Source organism: Doryrhamphus excisus, linkage group LG6, assembly GCF_037039965.1.
Source record: "Doryrhamphus excisus strain RoL-2023G ecotype Guam linkage group LG6, RoL_Dexc_Guam_v1.1, whole genome shotgun sequence".
NCBI classification, from domain to species: domain Eukaryota; kingdom Metazoa; phylum Chordata; class Actinopteri; order Syngnathiformes; family Syngnathidae; genus Doryrhamphus; species Doryrhamphus excisus.
Genome location: NC_136362.1, coordinates 24,312,661 through 24,332,923, shown reverse-complemented (window position 1 = coordinate 24,332,923; position 20,263 = coordinate 24,312,661). Strand labels below are relative to the sequence as shown.

Genomic DNA, 20,263 nt, shown 5'->3' with positions numbered 1-20,263 from the left:
AAGACATCATAATTGCGGCTTGAAAGAAACACCTTAGCCACCCTCGGGGTCACTTTGATATCTCAGTGGACTCAACTTGTGCCCTTGGAGTCAATGGTTTGTAAATAGGCTTGTAACCTCCTCTAACCTTGTCTGGATGGCTGGATGTCTGGCCTTTTTAATCTCATGGTCGTGGGTTCAAGCCCCATGTTGGGCGGTTCAGCAGTTTTATTGATACATCTGAAAGATATCTTTCCTGTTGAAAACTGTTCAACATGCAGAAAACATTTCATTCCAAATACACAAAAACAAGTCTTTTGACCAAAGGCCTGGGGGCTCACTTCGTAGGGCATCAGACTTTAAATCTGAGTGTCAAGAGTTAAAGTCCCTTCAGAGATCAAGCACATGTCCTTGTTCCTATTTGACACCTTAACTTTTTTGTAAATGAAGGACTTGAATGGCCATGTTTCCACCCAGTTTCGAACTGGGGACCTTTTGCGTGTTAGGCAAACGTGATAACCACTACACTATGGAAACCTGACGGAGGGGGCTTTTAAGGGGACTGGTGAAGTCACAAAGCAGTTGCCAAACAATGAAACACGACGATGTGTCCAAAGTAGGGGCAGATTGACAATTGTGCAAATGGACAAATATTTCTCCTTTGTAGGGATAATTTTTCCAGAAATAATGGGCTTTTCTTCAACAAAACAAGACATCACAATCACGGCTTGACAGAAACACCTTAGCCACCCTCGGGGTCACTTTGATATCTCGGACTCTACTTGTGCCCTTGGAGTCAATGGTTTGTAACCTCCTCTAACCTTGTCTGGATGGCTGGATGTCTGGCCTTTTGAAGAATGAAGTTAAGGTCCTTTCAGCCAGCCAATAAACCTTTTCAAACTATTTGCCAAGTCACAACATAAACAGGGATTGTTCTGAAAACCGGGCTTGAACCAGGGACCTTTAGAACTTCAGTCTAACTTTCTCCTAAGTGAGTATTTCAGCTTCTGAGGTGGTGTTCTGCTTTTTCAGTCGTGGGTAAAAGTGGGGTCAGGGTGAAGCTGTGTCTGTGCCATGTATGTTGCTGTGTACCTGGTCCAGTGTGTTCTCATCTTGGGTTGGAATGTCCCCATGCCGGTGACGGGTGGGGAATACAGTCCGTTGATGAGGATAAGAGCTACAGAAAATGGGAAGGATTTCACTGGTTGAAGTCTTCAGCTACCATAAAAACGGTCATGGGCCACAAGCCTGTTCTGAATTCCGCTTTGGCCAATCGACACTACATTGACTCAGCAGCAGTCCTTGTTAGTATAGTGGACAGTATCTCCGCCTGTCACATGGAAGCTTGCGCGGTTCGATTCCCAGACGGTGAGTTCCTGTTTTGTATGTCACGTTGAACCTTGAGCAGGGTTGCGGTTGCAACAACCAGTCCGGGAGAACAAGACCTCTTATTCATCTTCTTTCCAAGTGCTCAGCTGTGTTGTACAATCTGACAGTGCTTTGCTACCAAATCATTCCAGTCGTGGATAATGGACCTGACCAGGAAAATGACAGCTGTGGGATTTCAACCAGTGGCTCCTGAGCGAAAGGAGCCTTAATCTGGAGCTTTAGACCACTCATCCACACAATCCAAAGCGGTGCCCTGATCAGGAAAAAACTGTGACCTTGTGAGGTTCGCTGACAACGGAGGACACTGAAATGGAGCCGCACAAAGGAGGGTACCTGCACTGTTTACGTGTCCGTTGACCAGGTAGACCGGGATTCAATTGGCGGACTTGTTTTTATGTGCAGTGACAGCAGTTCACAGACAGCGCTTAAAGATGACCCGAACCGTTCGACCGAGGACCAAGACAAATCCTATCTCCAGTCAAAACCTAACCAAATGTCAGTTCCCTGACCGGGAATCAAACAACGGCCGCGGTGGTGAGAGCACCAAGTCCCAGCCACTAGACAACCAGGGACTGCATCATGGCTGCACTCTGAAAGGCAGAGACTGTGTCGCTTTGACGTACTCCAGCAAAGGAAAATAGTTATGAGACTGGACCTTCTCTGCCAACACTGCAGCAGCAGGGGAATTAGCTCAAATGGTAGAGCGCTCGCTTAGCATGTGAGAGGTAGCGGGATCAATGCCCGCATTCTCCATAAACTTCTTTGTTTTTTGATGAAATGTTCCCAAGTAGCGAATACTAATCCGGGCCCCAATCCCGATATCTAGGCCAAATACAGCCGTAGGTATCACCCTAAACTGGATTCAGAGTCCAGAGTGCTAACCATTACACCATGGAACCCTTTGTTTTGGATGTGACTGGCACCTTCTGGCGTAACAATGGAGGCTTTGCAAACCAGTTGAAAAGTGTTCAACATGCAGAAAACATTTCATTCCAAATACATAAAAACAAATCTTTTGACCAAAGGCCTGGGTGCTCACTTTGTAGGGCATCAGACTTTAAATCTGAGTGTTCAAGTCCCTTCAGAGATCAAGCACATGTCCTTGTTCCTATTTGTCACCTTGACTTTTTTTTTGGTAAATGAAGGACTTGAATGGCCATGTTTCCACCCAGTTTCGAACTGGGGACCTTTTGCGTGTTAGGCAAACGTGATAACCACTACACTATGGAAACCTGAAGGAAGGGTCTTTTAAGGGGACTGGTGAAGTCACAAAGCAGTTGCCTAACAATGGAACACGACGATGTGTCCAAAGTGGGGGCAAATTGACAATTGTGCAAATGGACAAAGATTTCTCCTTTGTAGGGATAATTTTTCCAGACATAATGGGCTTTTCTTCAACAAAACAAGACATCACAATCGCGGCTTGAAAGAAACACCTTAGCCACCCTCGGGGTCACTTTGATATCTCAGACTCAACTTGTGCCCTTGGAGTCAATGGTTTGTAACCTCCTCTAACCTTGTCTGGATGGCTGGATGTTGAATGAAGTTAAGGTCCTTTCAGCCAGCCAATAAGCCTTTTCAAACTATTTGCCAAGTCACAACATAAACAGGGATTGTTCTGAAAACCGGGCTTGAACCAGGGGCCTTTAGAACTTCAGTCTAACGTTCTCCTAAGTGAGTATTTCAGCTTCTAAGGTGGTGTTCTGCTTTTTCAGTCGTGGGTAAAAGTGGGGGCAGGGTGAAGCTGTGTCTGTGCCACGTATGTTGCTGTGTACATGGTCCAGTGTGTTCTCATCTTGGGTTGGAATGTCCCCATGCCGGTAACGGGTGGGGAATACAGTCCGTTGATGAGGATAAGAGCTACAGAAGATCCCTGCCTCCTTCTGGATCTTGCAGGTCACTGGGAAGATATTCAGCTCAAAGGACCATTTGGTCCCGAACATGAAACTTTTGATCTGAGTGTCCGGGATTCAAGTCCCTGTTCAGGTGACAAGGTCTGAGGTCCACTTGCAAACTCCTCATTTTGGACAACAGGACAACACCTTGGTAATTTATGGAAAATACATGAGGAGCCGGGCTTTTAACTGGAACTGGAAAGCCTTGTGTCCCTGCACTGTCAGAAGTGGGATTTGAACCCACGCCTCATTAGAGACTGCAACCTGAATGCAGCGCCTTCGACCGCTCGGCCATCCTGACCCGACCCTGGACTCATTTCCGATCCTAACATCTCTTTTACAAAAGGCAAAAAACTCCTAGAAGACTGCGGGCATTGATCCCACAACAAGACAAGACAAGTTGATACCTATGGCTGTATTTGGCCTAGATATCGGGATTGGGGCCCGGGTTAGAGTTTGGTAGTTGGGAACATTTAATCACATAAAACAAAAGAGATTTTGGAGAACGCGGGCATTGATCCCGCTTCCTCTCACATGCGAAGTGAGCGCTCTACCATTTGAGCTAATTCTCCTGCTGTTGCAGCGTTGGCAGAGAAGGTCCAGTCTTATAATTATTTTGGTTCCTTTGCTGGACTACGTCACAGCGACACAGTCTCTGCCTTTCTGAGTGCAGACCTAAAGCAGTCCCTGGTGGCCTAGTGGATAAGATTCGGTGCTTTCACCTGGGTTCGATTCCCGGTCAAGGAAATTTACATTTGGCTGGAGATAGATGATCAACCTCCATCGCCAGATGGTCAACCTCCCACCGGAAGGCGAACTCGTCGTCCACGGTACCGAGGCCATGTCGGCGAAGACGGCACTACATGGCACAGATACTTACCCGACTGAAAAAGCAGAACCCACCATCACAGCTAAAATAGGCCACTTGGGAGAGCATTGGACTGAAGTTCTAAAGGTCCTCACAAAAAACCTCACTCCTCCTGATGGTCGTTACGTCTTTCAATAATGGGGGCGTTAAAATGTGGATTTTCAAAAGGACAAAGACAATCCATCTGCAACCTGGTCAACGGACACGTAAACAGTGCAGGTGCCCTGCTTTGTGTGGCTCCTTTTCAGTGTCCTCCATTGTCAGCGAACCTCACAAGGTCACAGTTTTTTCCTGATCAGGGCACCGTTTTAGGTTGTGTGGATGAGTGGTCTAAAGCACCAGATTAAGGCTCCTTTTGCTCAGGGGGCACTGGTTGTTGCACAATTTTCCACAGGAAAGAAATCTTGACGATGTATCACCAAAAGTGCTGAACCGCCCAATGTGGAGCTGAAACTAGCGCACAAGGAATAACTTGTTTAAGTACACCTTTTGGACCTCAATGACCCATCAAGAAGTCAACCTTTGTTGGTTCAATTCTCCCATTCACCATGAGGTTGTGTGCTGGTTTAGTGCATATGCAGAACTGTCGTGTAACTATGTTTGGTGTGTTTGAGGGGGTACAGCTCAGTGGTAGAGCATTTGACTGCAGCTCAAGAAGTCTCCGGTTCAAATCCGGATGCCCCCTGATGCACTCCTTTGTTTTAAGAATAGTCTAAGAGTACATGAATGCATGGCTTATAATAGCAACAACTTCGGTGTAATATAACTCGAGATCGTTTCCCTTTTTGCATGGCTCCTTTCTACATTCTTCATACTGACATGAAATTTCTGCAGTGGCTTTTGTCCAATTTCCTCGCGGGTGACACAGCCCCCCCCCCCCATGTCTAACAGAAAGTCCAGCCACACCACAAAACAAAGCAAAACAAAGTCATTTCAGCTGCTTTTACCCACGATCTTATCCTTTCCGTGCTGACTCAAAGCTCAGGACCATCTGACCAGAGCTCTGCCTTTGGGTTCAGCACATCACTGTGGCGGACCAGTGGAGCATCCAACGTAGATCAACTGGTAAACTGTCATGTTAGATGCCAAGAACAAGATGTACCTTGCACTCCTCCAGTGGGGGTCGGATCTCTTCCCCAACACATAGACAATTTCATTGAAATGTCAAGACAACCTCTTTTGTCCTGCTAATGTGGTCTGTTTTGTTAGCCCAAATGTCCAAAATCACAAGGGTTTTGCCTTTGTAGGGAGCATTGTAGTACATGTCACATGTGTACTAAACATGACATTAGAAAGGATGGGAATTTCTTCAACACAACAAGACTTCTGATTCAAAAACATTTTGTTGAAGAAAAGCCCATTATTTCTGGAACATCTTATGTGAACTACAATTCTCCCTACAAAGGAGAGATCTTGGTCCGTTTGGACAATTGTCAATCTGCCCCCACTTTGGACACATCATCATGTTTCATTGTTTGGCCACTGCTTTCTGAGTTTCGCCAGTACTCTTATAACCCCCCCTCCTCCACTCCGGGTTTCCATAGATTAGTGGTTATCCCGTTTGCCTCACACGCATAAAGCCCACTGTTTAAAACTGCGTTACCACTGATCCCAAGTCCCGATTTCTATGCCAAAAAAAAGCCTTAGGTCTAACCCTAAACCCAGTCCTAATTGCCTTCTCCAGTCGAGCACCTTATCTTGTTGTGTAGTACTTACCAGAAACTCAAGTCTATCATTTATGGACATGTTTTATTCGTTTTTCTGTCATCAGTCGTTTCAGGATGACAGCAGTTCGCAGATAGCGCTTAAAGATGACCCCAACCGTTCGACCGAGGACCAAGACAAATCCTATTTGTAAAATCACAAATACTTCAACTTGCTGATATAGTTCATCTTCAAACAGCTAAAATAATGCATAATGCTAAAAATAAGCAATTAGCTAAAATTGTCATCCAATACTTCTCTACAAGAGAGGAGAAATATTATCTCAGGGAAGAAGTACATTTGAAACACTTCTATGCTAGTACTTACGTATATGCACCCAGACAAGGTTAGAGGAGGTTACAAGCCAAACCATTGACTCCAAGGGCACAAGTTGAGTCCACTGAGTCATCAAGGTGAGCCCGAGGGTGGCTAAGGTGTTTCTTTCACAGCTCGTTTTTAAACCTTCAAGCCGCGATTGTCTTGTTTTGTTGAAGAAAAGCCCATTATTTCTGGGACATTTTTCCGTACAAAGGAGAAATCTTTGTCAATTTGGACAATTGTCAATCTGCCCCCACTTTGGACACATGGTCATGTTTCATTGTTTGGCAACTGCTTTGTGACTTCGCCAGACCCCTTAAGAGCCCCTTTCTTCGGGTTTCCATAGTGTAGTGGTTATCACGTTTGCCTCACACGCAAAAGGTCCCCAGTTCGAAACTGGGTGGAAACATGGCCTTTCAAGTCCTTTTGTTACAAAAAAAATCAAGGTGATAAATGGGAACAAGGATATGTGTAAACCTGGGGGGTCAGGATGCTGAAGGCGCTGCATTCAGGTTGCAGTCTCTAATGAGGTGTGGGTTCAAATCCCACTTCTGACAGTGCGGGCCGCAAGTCTTTCCAGTTCCAGTTAAAAGCCCGGCTCCTCATGTAGTTTCTATAAAGTACCAAGGTATTGTCCTGTTGTCCTTGTATTTCGAGGGCAAAAGGAGGCATTTGCAAGAGGACCTCAGACCTGGTCACCTGAACAGGGACTTGAATCCGGGACACTCAGATCAAAAGTTTCACATTCAGGACCAAATGGTCCTTCGAGCCGAATATCTTCCCAGTGACCTGCAAGATCCAGAGGCAGGAAGGGATGTTCTGTGCCTCCATTGTCGAGGCGGCTGTGGCCCTAAGGTGGTCAGGGCCTATCGTGGCGGTAATCCTAGAACCCGTTGGTGAGGGATGCCGTCAAGCTGAAGGAGTTCTATTGGGCCTTTTTAGCTCATGGGACTTCAGCTGACAGGAACCAACAGGCCAAGTGGTCCGCGGCTTTGGCATTCGCTGAGCCAAAAACTCTGACATGGGAGGAGTTTGGAGAAGCCATGGAGAAGGACTTCCGGGCGGCTTCGAAGAGATTCTGGACCACCATCCGGCATCTCAGGAAAGGAAAGCAGTACACAGTGAAGACGCCGTCAAACGCTTGGCTGTACTCATTTGCCCCAAAACAACATCCTTAGGTCGCTGGTTCAAGTCCGGCTCGAAGGACAAGCTGTTTCTTATGTTATGTCTGCCAGGAAAGAATGGCAATACCGTCTTGTCTGAAGGACTTCCGCTTCCCTGTCAATGGAGTTGGACTTGAGTCTTTGTCACGCAGTCTGAAATTGGCAAACGGAGTAATTCTGATTGAGTGATCATTTGAGTGTCTATTTGAATACGTTTCATCTCAACTCCTGTTGGAAAAGGACAGCCATTTCCGTGAGAGCTCAAGACTCCTGCATTGTACCCGAAAATACTTAGCGCTCATCAAAGAGTAAAGTTGTTGTCCTGGTTTGCAAAGCCACCATTGTTACGCCAGAAGGTGCCAGTCACATCCAAAACAAAGGGTTCCATGGTGTAATGGTTAGCACTCTGGACTCTGAATCCAGTGGTCCAAGTTCAAGTCTTGGTGGAACCTACTTGCCCTGCAGCAATTGAGTGTTTGGACTGTTTCTTCCTTTAACAGTAAGAGTATATTGATTTACTCTACAAATCAGTGGTAACCGTGGATCAGGATGAGGTCCCCAAACGACGCCAATGTCTGTAACAGCTGATGTTAAGGATCAGCTGATCAGAAGTTACTTGGTTTGTGTGCGGGGCCACAAGCCTTTCCAGTTACAGTTAAAAGCCAGGCTCCTCATGTAGTTTCCATAGAGTACCAAGGGATTGTCCTGTTGCCTTCGTAGTTTGAGGGCAAAAAGGAGGCGTTTGCAAGTGGACCTCAGACCTGGTCACCTGAACAGGGACTTGAATCCCGGACACTCAGATCAAAAGTTTCATGTTCAGGTGACTGGCTCAACCTTAGTCTTGTCTGACGACAAACTCTTTTTGTCCAGAAGATATTTGGAATTTCCATGTGGGTAGTTTAAGACCTCAGTCCATCTTGGGGGTGGACATTTCGGGACCGGGGCCTCTTCATCTCTGCAAGGACAAGTACAGTATGCTAGAAGATTTTGTCTTCGTTGAGTTGTCCTTAATCTGAGGGTCCAGGGTTCAAGTCCCTGTTCAGGCGGTGAGGAGAAGTATTAAATGTGAAACCAGTCTCTTTTATCCTCCTCCTGTGGTCAAGTCCAAAATGCCAGAAGACTTCTGCTTCCTCATCCTCAACACCGAGAAGGCCAAAGAGAAGCGACACAGTCTCTGCCTTTCTGAGTGCAGACCAAAAGCAGTCCCTGATGGTCGAGTGGCTAGGATTTGCTGCTCTCACCTCTGTGGTCCGGGTTCGATTTCCGTTCAGGAAATTGACATTTGGATAGGTTTTGACTGGAGGTAGGATTTGTCTTCGGCCTGGGTGGAATGGTTGGGGTCACCTTGATGCGCTACTTGAGAACAATAAATCACGTACTGGGTTTCTTCACTATTCCATGATAAGAGACTAATCTAGAGAACGTGGCCAGGATTAGGTTTGGGGTATTTGTCTCACGCTGAGGGATAGATCCTGGACTCATTTCCGATCCCAACATCTCTTTTACAAAATACAAAGGATTCCTTGGAGAATGCGGGTATCGACTCTGCTACTTCTCGCATGCTAAGCAAGCACTTTACCATTTGAGGTAATTCCCCTGGTTTGGGGTATTTGTCGGATGCTAAGGGGTGATCCAATCCCAACATCTCTTCTACAAAAGGCAAAGAACTCCTTGCAGACTGTGGGCATTGATACCACAACAAGACAAGACAAGGTGCTAGAAGGGAGAATGCAGTTCGGACTGGGTTTAGGTTAGGACTGGGTTTAGGGTGATACCTATGGCTGTATTTGGCCTAGATATCGGGATTGGGGCCCGGATTAGTATTCGCTACTTGGGAACATTTCATCAAAAAAACAAAGGAGTTTATTGAGAATGCGGGCATTGATCGAATGACAAATGACAAATGACAAATGAACATAACGGGAGGGTTAAGATGACTACACTTCCAAAATTCTCAGCTATGACTGAACCTCTCGCTCCTTTGTTCCCTGAGAAACTCGGTTGGCTGTGGAATTGATCAAACATCAAGAAGTCCACATCAATTAAAAAGAAAATTAAAAAGTGATATCTTGGCCGAAAAAGGCCCGGTTAGCTCAGTCGGGAGAGCATGAGACTCTTAATCTCAGGGTGGTTCAGCTCTTTTGGTGATACATCTTAAAAATTTCTTTCCTGTGGAAAATTCTGCAACATGCGGAAAACATTTCATTCGAAGTACACAAAAACAAATCCCATTCTTGTCTGACCACAAATGCTAGAGCGCTCACTTCGCATGTGAGATGAAGTGGAATCGATGCCTGCATTCTCCAAATGGTATATTATGCCTTTTTGTTGCCAAAAAAGCATTCTCAATCTCCCACATCGTACTGGATACTTGGATTAATTGCATTCTAATGATGTTTCCTAAAAACACAGGTGGTGTCAAAACTGGTGCATTAGTATAGTCCGATGAGGACGGGATTCGAACCCATGCGTGCAGAACTCAATGGATTAGCAGTCCATCACCTTAACCTCTCGGTCACCTCATCTCCTCTGTGGGCATGGTCTTGTGGACTTAAAATGACACATCTTAATTAGTGTTTTGGTGTTGCAGAAATTGTGGCAGCCTTCTTGTGCAGCGGGGGGATTTAACTCAAAGGCTAGAGCTCTTGCTCTACATGCAAGAAATAGCGGGTTTGATACCCGTATTGTCGAAATGATATGTTCTGGCTTTTTTTCCCCAACAAAAGCGTTCTTGATCTCCGACATCGTAGCTTATGCTTTGATTCATTGCATGCTAATAATGTTTACTAAAAATACAGGTGTGGTCAAAACTAGTGTATTTTTACATCACCACACTTCAAGTGGACAGACAATCTTGTCTTTTCAGACAATACAATTACAAAAGCAACCTGCCATGACCCTGAATCGGCCGGGGTTGCTGCGGCCACAACACAGAGTAGGAACCACGATACGATTACGGCGGTGAGCTATGCTTTTCTGGGCAAGAACCATCAACTCAGACTTGGAGGTGCAGATTGCTCATTCCAGCTGGTTCTTTTTCGTCTGCGAGCAAAGCTTGAATTTCATGTGGGAGAAACATTTTAGCTTGTGTCGGCATGGCTACCATGACAAAAGCCCATTTTCCTCTCCAGTAAATGTGCATCAGCTGAACACTTTGCAGACCTAATGCTGTGAACATTTGCGCGAACTCAAGGTTGGGTCCTATATCCTGTTTGTGTCTGATTGTAACATGATATGCATCAGGATTCTGTATGTCACCTCCCAACTGCACTTGTCTGGTCTTAATATGTAATTGGCTGTGTTGTCGTGATCGACGTTGATGAAATCAAGAGAACAAACTATTTGCCAACTCACGATGTAAACAGCAATTGTGCTGAAAACTGGGATTGAACCAGAGACCTTTAGAGATTCAATCCAACGCGCTCCCAACTGAGCAATTTCAGCTGCAAAAGGTTTTTTCTGCTTTTTCAGTCTGGGCTAAAAGTGGGGGTAGGGTGAAGCTGTGTCTGTGCCACGTACTATGTTGCTGTGTACCTGGTCCAGTGTGTTCTCATCTTGGGTTGGAATGTCCCCATGCTGGTAAAGGGTGGGAAATACAGTCCGTTGATGAGGATAAGCGGTACAGTGGAGTTCACGGGTTGAAGTCGCCAGGTACCATAAAAATGGTAATGGGCCACGAGGGTGTTCTGAATTCCCCTTTGGCCAAATTGGCTAAATGGCCGTACAAAAAGCACCAGTACTTGGAGCCTGTGGTCAATGTCAACAGTTGGGCTAATTCAGTTCCGTTGAGACTGTGATTATGTACCAAGTCAGTTATGTCAGTCAGGATTTGGTCAAGGTTGTTGTGTGGTTTTGGCATGGATAAGGCTATGTATCTAAATTTAGGAGAAGTCCATGGTCTGTAAACATACTGAGGTACTCCCCCTGCTGTTGCGGAACTTGCGGGACCTTGCAAATTTCCCCACTGAGGGACGAATAAAGGCATATCTTATCTTCTACCATAGGGTAGGCTTTTGGCAAGAAGCCGGATTCTTAATCCTACTTCTTGCCATTCTTCATGCTTTCCCAAGTTCCAACATTTCCTTGGGAGCGAGTTTGATAACCTCGGGTGGGGACATGATGTGACAACGGGGTTGGGAGGATTCCAACTATGGTCTTTTGGTTTGAGTGTGTCATTTAATTGAGTCGAATCAAATGTTCCCCAAGAGAGGGTGGACATGGGTGTCTGTTCAGAGGCAGTTGCAGAGTGATCATAAATTGGAAATGTCGGGTACAAAGATGTGGCCTGAGTCGGAGTTTGTAGAACTACTGATGACTGAAAGTCTCGTTCCTTCTGTTCCCTGAGAAACAAGGTTGTCTGTGGAATTGATCAAACATCAAGGTGGCCACATCGATAAAAAAGAAAAACAAAAAATTATATCTACAGCAGAAAAAGGCCCGTTTTGCTCAGTCGGTAGCGCATGAGACTGTTACTCTGAGGGTCCTGGGTTCGAGCCCCACATTGGGCGGTTCAACTCTTTTGTTGATACATCTGAAATATCTTTCCTGTCTTTCCTGTGGAATATTGTTCAAAATGCAGAAAACATTGTATTCCAAATACAAAAAACAAACCCCCTTCTTTTATGACCACAATTCCTAACTTGGTCGGCTGTGAAATTAACTAGGGACCTTTTGCGTGTTCGGCAAACGTGACAAACGACACTATGGAAACCTGAAGGAAGGTGCTTTTAAGGGGACAGGCGAAGTCACAAAGCAGTTGCCAAACAATGAATCACGACGATGTGTCCAAAGTGGGGGCAGATTGACAATTGTCCAAATTGGCAAATATTTCTCAATATTTTATCAATAAAGTAAATTTGATTAGAGATCAGATGATAGATGTTGATGGTAGACTGTCAGATTCTATTATAAAGAACAAAACAATGTAGGATAAACTGCCTAGTTTTCAATTTAAGAGGGTAAGTGTAGATGAGGTAGTAAAACTGTTGCATTCAATTAAAAGCGATGAGCCATGTGGTATTTATAATTTGGTTGGTAGGTTACTGAGGGCGACAGCAAAGTTGATTCAGGAGCCGATTATTGAGAATGGTGTTTACCCACAGTCCTGGAAGATCGCAAAGGTGCTAGGTGGAAAAGGTTTACTTAAACAAGTTAATCCTTGTGTGCACGGTCATCTCCTTGGACTTCTCGGTGTTGAGGATGAAGGAGCAGAAATCTTCTGGCATACTGTACTTGACCACAGAAGGAGGATAAAGCAAGTAGGTTTAACATTTCAGGGAAGGGGCCTACCTTCACCGCCAGAACAGGGACTTGAACCCTGAACCCTCAGATTAAAAGTCTGATGCTCTACCAACTGAGCTATCCAGGCCTTTGTTGACTGAGGACAACTCACAAGGTAAAATCTTCTGGCATACTGTACTTGACCTTGCAGAGATGAGAGCTTCTTCTCTGGCTCTCAACAAAGGCGGTCGCATCTTTCCCCTCTCCTCCCTATCCCTTATCTTCCCTGCTTTGTTGTCCCCTGTCCATCCTGTCGATGGAGTTTGACTTGATTCTTTGTCACGCAGTCTGAAATTGGCAAACTGAGAAATTCTGATTGAGTGACCAATGCAGTCTGTCCATTTTAATACATTTCGTCTCAACTCATGTTGAAAAAGGACAGAGCCATTTCCGTGAGAGCACAAGACCCCTGGATTGTACCCAAAAATACTTTGCGTTCATCAAAGAGTAAAGCTGGTGTCCTGGTTTGCAATGCCTCGATTGTTACGCCAGAAGGTGCGAGTCACATCCAAAACAAAGGGCATGCTGGAAGCATAGCATGCATTAGTATGGCTTCAACTGAACAGAAGGTGGGCGGGTGTGAGTCTCTGTGGCGCAATCGGTCAGCGCGTTCGGCTGTTAACCGGGAGGCTGGTGGTTCGAGCCCACCCAGGGACTTTCTCTGGATGCATCAGTGTCACTGTTCATTCGTGTTTGCGCTCCCCTCTTGCACAGCACTTGTGTGGTTCCCAATTGGCAAACTCTGTGTCAATGACTTTTCAAAAGCACATTCCAACTTCCATGGTCTAACACATTTGATCAGAAGTTAGGTTGATCAAGTCACAGATTGTTTCTGTTTGTTTCTGCACAGGTCTCGTGAAACACAGAAGCTCTGCTTGAAAATATTAGCTTTTGCAAAAGCGCCAGCCAGGATTATAGATTAAGAGATGACGGAATGATTTTATGTTAAAAGGAATCAAGTCAAACCCCATCAACTGGTAAGCACGGGCCCTTAAGAGAAGACACTGTACACTGTTGTGATTTTTTGACAGACATGTCTAGTAAACAGGAGATCCTGGGTTCAAATCCCAGCAGTGCCTTCTCTGTGTTTCAGCAGCTCCTATGCTGTTATTTAAAAGAAATGTTGTTCTTGTTCTGTTGAATAAATACCCATCATTTCTGATGTCATATGTAGTATACATGTCACATGTACTGCAATGCTCCCTACAAAGACAATACCCTTGTGTATTTGGACATTTGCAGGTTTAAGAAAACAAACCACATCAGCCAAATATCTTCTGGACAAAAGAGTGGTCAGACAAGACAAAGTTTGAGCCAGTCACCTGAACATTAGACTTTTGATCTGAGTGTCCGGGATTCAAGTCCCTGTTCAGGTGACCAGTGATAGGGTCTCAGGTCCACTTGCAAATGCCTCCTTTTTGCCCACAAAATACAAGGGCAACAGGACAATCTCTTGGTACTTTATGGAAACGATGTGAGGTGCCTGGCTTTTAACTCGAAGTGGAAAGACTTGTGTAGCCCCTCACACAAACCATGTGTCTTCCTCCCATGCACATGTTGCCAGCTGATCCTTGACATCAGTCACAGTGGCTGAGAGGTGAAGGCGTTGGACTCGAAATCCAATGGGGTTTCCCCGCTCAGGTTCAAATCCAGTCTGTGACGCTTTGGTTGGGCATTTGTTGCCGCCATGCTGTTTACCTTGTGGTGGAGTACTGTTGGTTATGAGGGCCGGGGTGTTGTCCTTTCGCGGTCCGCATTCTCTACACTGGTGGTCTGGATTTTGGGTAGAGGATAATGAGGACACTGTCCCCATTGATCTGCTTCTTGCAGTCTCGGTGGCCGAGAGGTTTGTTGCCACTCTGCTTTGACATGCTGTTTTCTGTACCTCTCCCCGGTCTTTCAGCGGCCTTGTCGAGGGTGTTTCACAGGTGGGTGGTGTGATGTTGGATATGGGGGGCAGTGGGTTGTCGCCGTTTTGTTGTTCCTGGAGCAGATAAAGAAGAGTGGCCAGTACGGGGGGTTGAACCCGTAACCTTGGCATTATTAGCACCACACGCTGACCAACTGAGCTAACCGGGATAGTGGCAGAGAGTTGCTGGAATGACAAGGCGCTACGAAACGTGTATCGGGCGGAGCCTCTCCGACCCACACGTCGGCTCCAAATCCCACCTCCTGGGGCTCTTCCGGCACCACTCCTCTCCCTGCTCCAGCAGCAGAGCGCCGTCTGACGACATCGGGAGTGTCGTCCCCATGCAACTGGGAGCCAGTCGCCTTTTGCCAGCGGAGAGGAGTCACCGTCTACGCCTGTGGCTGTGCCTGTACTGTGGGAGTCCTACACAATTTCCCGCTGTCCAGTTCGCCCAGCACGCCAACGCTCTTCCTCCACCAGGGATATTCCCCAGCTGCTGGCACTGGCACCGTCATCCGCTTTGGTGGGCCGACTTCAGGTGGAAGGTACGATATCCTGGGCGGGGGAAGCTTCTCCTACCACAGCATTAATTGACTCTGGGGCGGACGAGAACTTCATTGATAGCGGACTGGTCAGTTCTCTTAACATTCCTACTGTTGAGCTTGTCCCCCACAAGAATGTCTGCTCGCTAGATGAACATCACCTGGCATGCATTACGCATCAGACGTGCACCATATCCTTGGTGCTGTCGGGAAACCACCACAAGGTCACTCATTTTTTTCTTATGCTCTCTCGCTCAGCTCTGTTAGTACTCGGCCTCCCCTGGCATCCCTTGTGTGTGTTGTGATGTTTTGTCATTCAGCGCCACTTTGCAGAGGCACATCCACTCGACAATTTAATTTGTTCTCCGACAGTGTTTCCCAATGTGACATTGGTTGTGCAGTGGTAGAATTCTCGCTTGCCAAGTGGGAGGCCCGGGTCCGATTCCCGGCCAATGCATTATATCTCAGCTTATACCTTTCTTTAGAGCTCATGTTGAAAAAGTACAAAGGCTCTTTTCCTGCGAAAGTGCAGTATTCAGAATGACACCTGAAACGTAACAGACCGGACCACCCGAGAGTTAAGGTGGACAGCACTTAGTGAAACCTGACTGCAGTCATGCTGTTGTAGTCTCTGTCGCGCAATTGCTCAGCACGTTTGGCTGTTAACTGAGAGGTTGGTGGTTCGATCCCACCCAGGGACTCTCAATTCACACATGTGTTGGACTTTGGACTCCCTCCCTTGTATGAACATTTTTCCCCATTGGCGAACTGTTTTTGTGTTGGTGCCAGATACACTGCTGGCACTGTGGCTAAGCTGGTCAAAGTGCCTGTCTAGTAAACAGGAGATCCTGGGTTCAAATCCCAGCAGTGCCTGGGTGCTTGGTCAGTGAAACTTTGGCAGCTGATTTCTGAACCATGTACTTCTATTTGTCACTTGCCCTTCAAGAACGAATTGACGTTGCATCCACAGCTGACGTGATTGTTGTGGATCCCATTACGCCAGAAGGTGCTTGAATCCAAAGAGTATGACATTGTGATGTGTTGCCATTCAGCGCCTCTTTGCAGAGGCTCATCCACTTGACAGTTGAATTTTTTTCTCTTACAGTGTGTCCCCACGTGGCATTGGTGGTTCGGTGGTAGAATTCTCACTTGCCAAGCGGGGGCCGCGCGCGTGTTGTTGACATTTGCTGCCAGCCAATCAGGATGCGACACAGACATCAGACAAGCAAAGAGACTTGCCTGCCACGCGGGCATGATTACCATTACCATTACCATCTACCAGGGATGGCAACTGAATTAGGAATCAATGCCAGAAACCTGCTACAGGATTTCAGATAATGTTTTGATGCAGACTGATTAATGATGTTAATCATGATGCCTCTGATTAATTAAATTAATTAATCAATTAAAATTAATTAAACCATTACCTGTGAGAGGTAAGTTACACCATTGCACTAAACATTGATAGAATAGTTAGTAATCGAGTTAGTAGTGAATAACTAACAATGCTTGTGGGGATTTTTTTTTGATTTTGGACATCTTTCAGATAAATAAGCATGCAAACTGACCCGGGAACATCATGGCTGTTCCTGACAAATGAACATAACGGGAGGGTTAAGATGACTACACTTCCAAAGTTCTCAGCTATGACTGAACCTCTCGCTCCTTTTTTCCCTGAGAAACTAGGTTGGCTGTTGAATTGATCAAACATCAAGAAGTTCACATCAATTTAAAAAAAAATTAAAAAGTGATATCTTGGCCGAAAAGGGCCCGGTTAGCTCAGTCGGGAGAGCATGAGACTCTTAATCTCAGGGTCGTGGGTTCGAGCCCCACATTGGGCGGTTCAGCTCTTTTGGTGACACAGACCTGGTAGACCCAAATGAGTAGTGAGGGTGTGCTGGGAATGTCTGGCAGAGTCTCCCATTCGTCGAGTCTTCAACTCTCACCTCTGGCAGCTCACCTGCATCCCGGAGGAGGACCGGGATATTGAGTCCGAATGGGCCATATTCCGTGCCTCCATTGCTGAGGTGGCTGACCAGAGCTGCGGCCGCAAGGCCGTCGGTGCCAGTCGTGGCGGCAGGCCCCGAACCTGATAGTGGACACCAGAAGTCAGGGCCGCCGTCAAGCTGAAGAAGGAGTCCTATCCAGCATTGATGGCTTGTGGGACTCCGGAAGCAGCTGACAGGTACTGTCAGGCCAAGCGGTTCGCGGCTTCGGCGGTTGTCCAGGCAAAAACTCGGGTGTGGGAGGAATTCAGTGAGGCCATGGAGCACGACTTTCGGTCGGCCTCGAAGGGGTTCTGGCAAACCGTCCGGCGCCTCCGAAAAGGGAAGCAGTGCCCAGTCCACACTGTTTACAGTGGAGACGGGGCCTGCTGACCTCGACTGGGGATTTGTTTTGGTGAAGTAGGTGCAGACACATCTATTAAAAAATGAAAATACAAAATATACAGAATGCAGTGTAAATATATGTACGCAGTCTGTTTTTTGTTTGTTATTCCGGAAGTGATTGTTTTTCCTAAGAGTCCAAACTTAGCGTTAGTTTAACGCATATAGAGTGTCAAAGTGGCAGGGTGAGGCAGAGGTGGGGTGTGAACAGTGTCGGGGGGGGGGGGGGGGGGGTTCCGGGCCTTGTTGATGAGGCTGACAGCAGACAGGAAGAAACTGTTCTTGTGGCGTGAGGTTTTGGTCCTGATGGACCGCAGCCTCCTCTCAAAGAGACTGTGTCCAGGGTAAAAAAAAAAAAAAAATCTAGCAAGACAGCCTCAAGGTCCAAAAGCCTTAAGGCAGTCCCATAGTGTCCCCACATCATGTCATGTGTCTATTTGCCTTGAGACATGAGTAAATTAGCTTAAATGCTAACATGCTAATGGTCATCATGTTAGCACCAAGCAAGAGAGTCCTTTTTCAGTCGGGTCTAAAAGTGGGGGCAATGTGAAGCTGTGTCTGTGCCACCTACTATGTTGCTGTGTCCCTGGTCCAGTGTGTTCCCATCTTGGGTTGAAATGTCCCCATGATGGTAACGGGTGGGGAATACAGTCCGTTGATGAGGATAAGCGGGATGGATTTCAGTGGTTAAAGTCTCCAGCTACCATGAAAACGGTCATGGGCCACGAGCCTGTTCTGAATTCCCCTTTGGCCAATCGACACCACATCAACTCAGCAGCAGTCCTTGTTAGTATAGTGGACAGTATCTCCGCCTGTCACGTGGAAGACCGGGGTTTGATTCCCCGACGGGGAGTTCCTCTTTTGTATGTCACGTTGCGGTTGCAACAACCAGTCCGGTTAAACAAACCCTTCTCATTAGAACAAAACCTCTCTTAATCTTCTTCTCAAGGTGTTCAGGTGTCTTGTACAATCTGACAGTCTTTTGCTGCCAAATCATTCCAGTCGTGGATAATGGAGCTGACCAGGAAAATGCCAGCTGTGGGATTTCAGCCAGAGCCTCCTGAGCGTAAGGAACCTTAATCTGGCGCCTTCGGTCACTCATCCACCCAACCTAAAACGGTGCCCTGATCAGGAAAAAAACAACTGTGACCTTGTGGGGTTCACTGACAAAAGAGGACACTCAAAAGCAGCCGCAAAAAGCAGGGTACTTGTACAGATGTCGGCAGCAGAGTGGCGCAGCGGTAGCGTGCTGGGCCCATAACCCAGAGGTCGATGGATCGAAACCATCCTCTGCTATGGCTGTGCTCTTTACGTGTCCTTTGAAGAGCTTGCAGATGTATTGTCTTTGTGACTTAGCTAACCTGAGAGAAAGAGTTCACGCTTCCTATACTGATGTTCTCGATGCATTTATTGCTCTTGAGTGCATTCACACGCCATTGCTGGACAACAGAATCGGTGACAAAGGGCATCCTTAGCGGAGGCCAACGTTTACCGGAAACAGGCTCAACTTACTACTGACAATGCGAACCAGACCCCTGCCCCGTTTGTACAAGGACCAGATAGCACGTAGTAGCGCGCCACCAATCCCCCCAAAGTTCACCACAAGGGACACGGTCGAATGCCTTTTTCCAGATCCGCAAAGTACATGTAGACTGGTTGGGCAAACTCCCATGCACCCTCCAGCACCCTCGTGAGGGTGTAGAGCTGGTCCAGTGTTCCATGACCAGGACGAAAACCGCATTGGACCTCTTGTAACAGAGGTTCGACCAACGGTCGTACCCTTCTCTCCAGCACCCTGGAATAGACTTTCCCAGGGAGGCTGAGGAGTGTGATCCCCCTATAGTTGGAACACACCCTCCGGTCACCCTTCTTGAAAAGGGGGACCACCACCCCGGTCTGCCAATCCAAAGATACTGTTCCCGACTTCCACGCAATGTTGAAGAGACGTGCCAGCCAAGACAGTCCCTCAACATCCAGCAGTTCCAGCCGGGGGAGGACCGGGATATTGAGTCCGAATGGGCCATATTCCGTGCAGTAGGTGCAGACACATCTATTAAAAAATGAAAATACAAAATATACAGAATGCAGTATAAATATATGTACGCAGTCTGTTTTTTGTTTGTTATTCCGGCAGTGCAGTCTCATTGTTTTTCCTAAGAGTCCAAACTGAGCGTTAATTTAACGCATATAGAGTGTCAAAGTGGCAGGGTGAGGCAGAGGTGGGGTGTGAACAGTGTCAGGGGGGGTTCCGGGCCTTGTTGATGAGGCTGACAGCAGACAGGAAGAAACTGTTCTTGTAGCGTGAGGTTTTGGTCCTGATGGACCGCAGCCTCCTCTCAAAGAGACTGTGTCCGGGGTAAAAAAAAAAAAACTAGCAAAACAGCCTCAAGGTTCAAAAGCGTTAAGGCAGTCCCATAGTGTCCCCACATCATGCCATGTGTCTATTTGCCTTGAGACATGAGTAAATTAGCTTAAATGCTAACATACTAATGGTCATCATGTCGGGTCTAAAAGTGGGGGCAATGTGAAGCTGTGTCTGTGCCACCTACTATGTTGCTGTGTCCCTGGTCCAGTGTGTTCCCATCTTGGGTTGGAATGTCCCCATGCTGGTAACGGGTGGGGAATACAGTCCGTTGATGAGGATAAGCGGGATGGATTTCAGTGGTTAAAGTCTCCAGCTACCATGAAAACGATCATGGGCCACAAGCCTGTTCTGAATTCCCCTTTGGCCAATCGACACCACATCAATTCAGCAGCAGTCCTCGTTAGTATAGTGGACAGTATCTCCGCCTGTCACGTGGAAGACCAGGGTTCCATTCCCCGATGGGG

At 46.8% G+C, this 20,263-nt stretch overlaps 13 non-coding genes across 13 annotated transcripts; 8 read left to right on the top strand and 5 right to left on the bottom strand.

Moving 5' to 3' along the window:
• Positions 1–443: 443 nt before the first annotated feature.
• trnav-aac (transfer RNA valine (anticodon AAC)) lies at positions 444–516 on the bottom strand. The gene has a single exon. It is a non-coding gene; the product is annotated as a tRNA-Val (tRNA).
• A 2,011-nt stretch (positions 517–2,527) lies between these two features.
• On the bottom strand, positions 2,528–2,600 carry trnav-aac (transfer RNA valine (anticodon AAC)). The gene has a single exon. It is a non-coding gene; the product is annotated as a tRNA-Val (tRNA).
• Positions 2,601–3,482: 882 nt separating this feature from the next.
• Positions 3,483–3,564, bottom strand: trnal-cag (transfer RNA leucine (anticodon CAG)). Its single transcript has one exon. It is a non-coding gene; the product is annotated as a tRNA-Leu (tRNA).
• Positions 3,565–4,744: 1,180 nt separating this feature from the next.
• On the top strand, positions 4,745–4,816 carry trnac-gca (transfer RNA cysteine (anticodon GCA)). The gene has a single exon. It is a non-coding gene; the product is annotated as a tRNA-Cys (tRNA).
• Positions 4,817–6,489: 1,673 nt separating this feature from the next.
• On the top strand, positions 6,490–6,562 carry trnav-cac (transfer RNA valine (anticodon CAC)). Its single transcript has one exon. It is a non-coding gene; the product is annotated as a tRNA-Val (tRNA).
• A 1,134-nt stretch (positions 6,563–7,696) lies between these two features.
• On the top strand, positions 7,697–7,768 carry trnaq-cug (transfer RNA glutamine (anticodon CUG)). The gene has a single exon. It is a non-coding gene; the product is annotated as a tRNA-Gln (tRNA).
• A 1,991-nt stretch (positions 7,769–9,759) lies between these two features.
• trnas-gcu (transfer RNA serine (anticodon GCU)) lies at positions 9,760–9,841 on the bottom strand. The gene has a single exon. It is a non-coding gene; the product is annotated as a tRNA-Ser (tRNA).
• A 2,770-nt stretch (positions 9,842–12,611) lies between these two features.
• Positions 12,612–12,684, bottom strand: trnak-uuu (transfer RNA lysine (anticodon UUU)). The gene has a single exon. It is a non-coding gene; the product is annotated as a tRNA-Lys (tRNA).
• A 495-nt stretch (positions 12,685–13,179) lies between these two features.
• Positions 13,180–13,253, top strand: trnan-guu (transfer RNA asparagine (anticodon GUU)). Its single transcript has one exon. It is a non-coding gene; the product is annotated as a tRNA-Asn (tRNA).
• Positions 13,254–14,176: 923 nt separating this feature from the next.
• On the top strand, positions 14,177–14,258 carry trnas-cga (transfer RNA serine (anticodon CGA)). The gene has a single exon. It is a non-coding gene; the product is annotated as a tRNA-Ser (tRNA).
• Positions 14,259–15,846: 1,588 nt separating this feature from the next.
• Positions 15,847–15,920, top strand: trnat-agu (transfer RNA threonine (anticodon AGU)). Its single transcript has one exon. It is a non-coding gene; the product is annotated as a tRNA-Thr (tRNA).
• Positions 15,921–16,815: 895 nt separating this feature from the next.
• Positions 16,816–16,888, top strand: trnak-cuu (transfer RNA lysine (anticodon CUU)). Its single transcript has one exon. It is a non-coding gene; the product is annotated as a tRNA-Lys (tRNA).
• Positions 16,889–18,658: 1,770 nt separating this feature from the next.
• trnam-cau (transfer RNA methionine (anticodon CAU)) lies at positions 18,659–18,730 on the top strand. The gene has a single exon. It is a non-coding gene; the product is annotated as a tRNA-Met (tRNA).
• Positions 18,731–20,263: the final 1,533 nt, after the last annotated feature.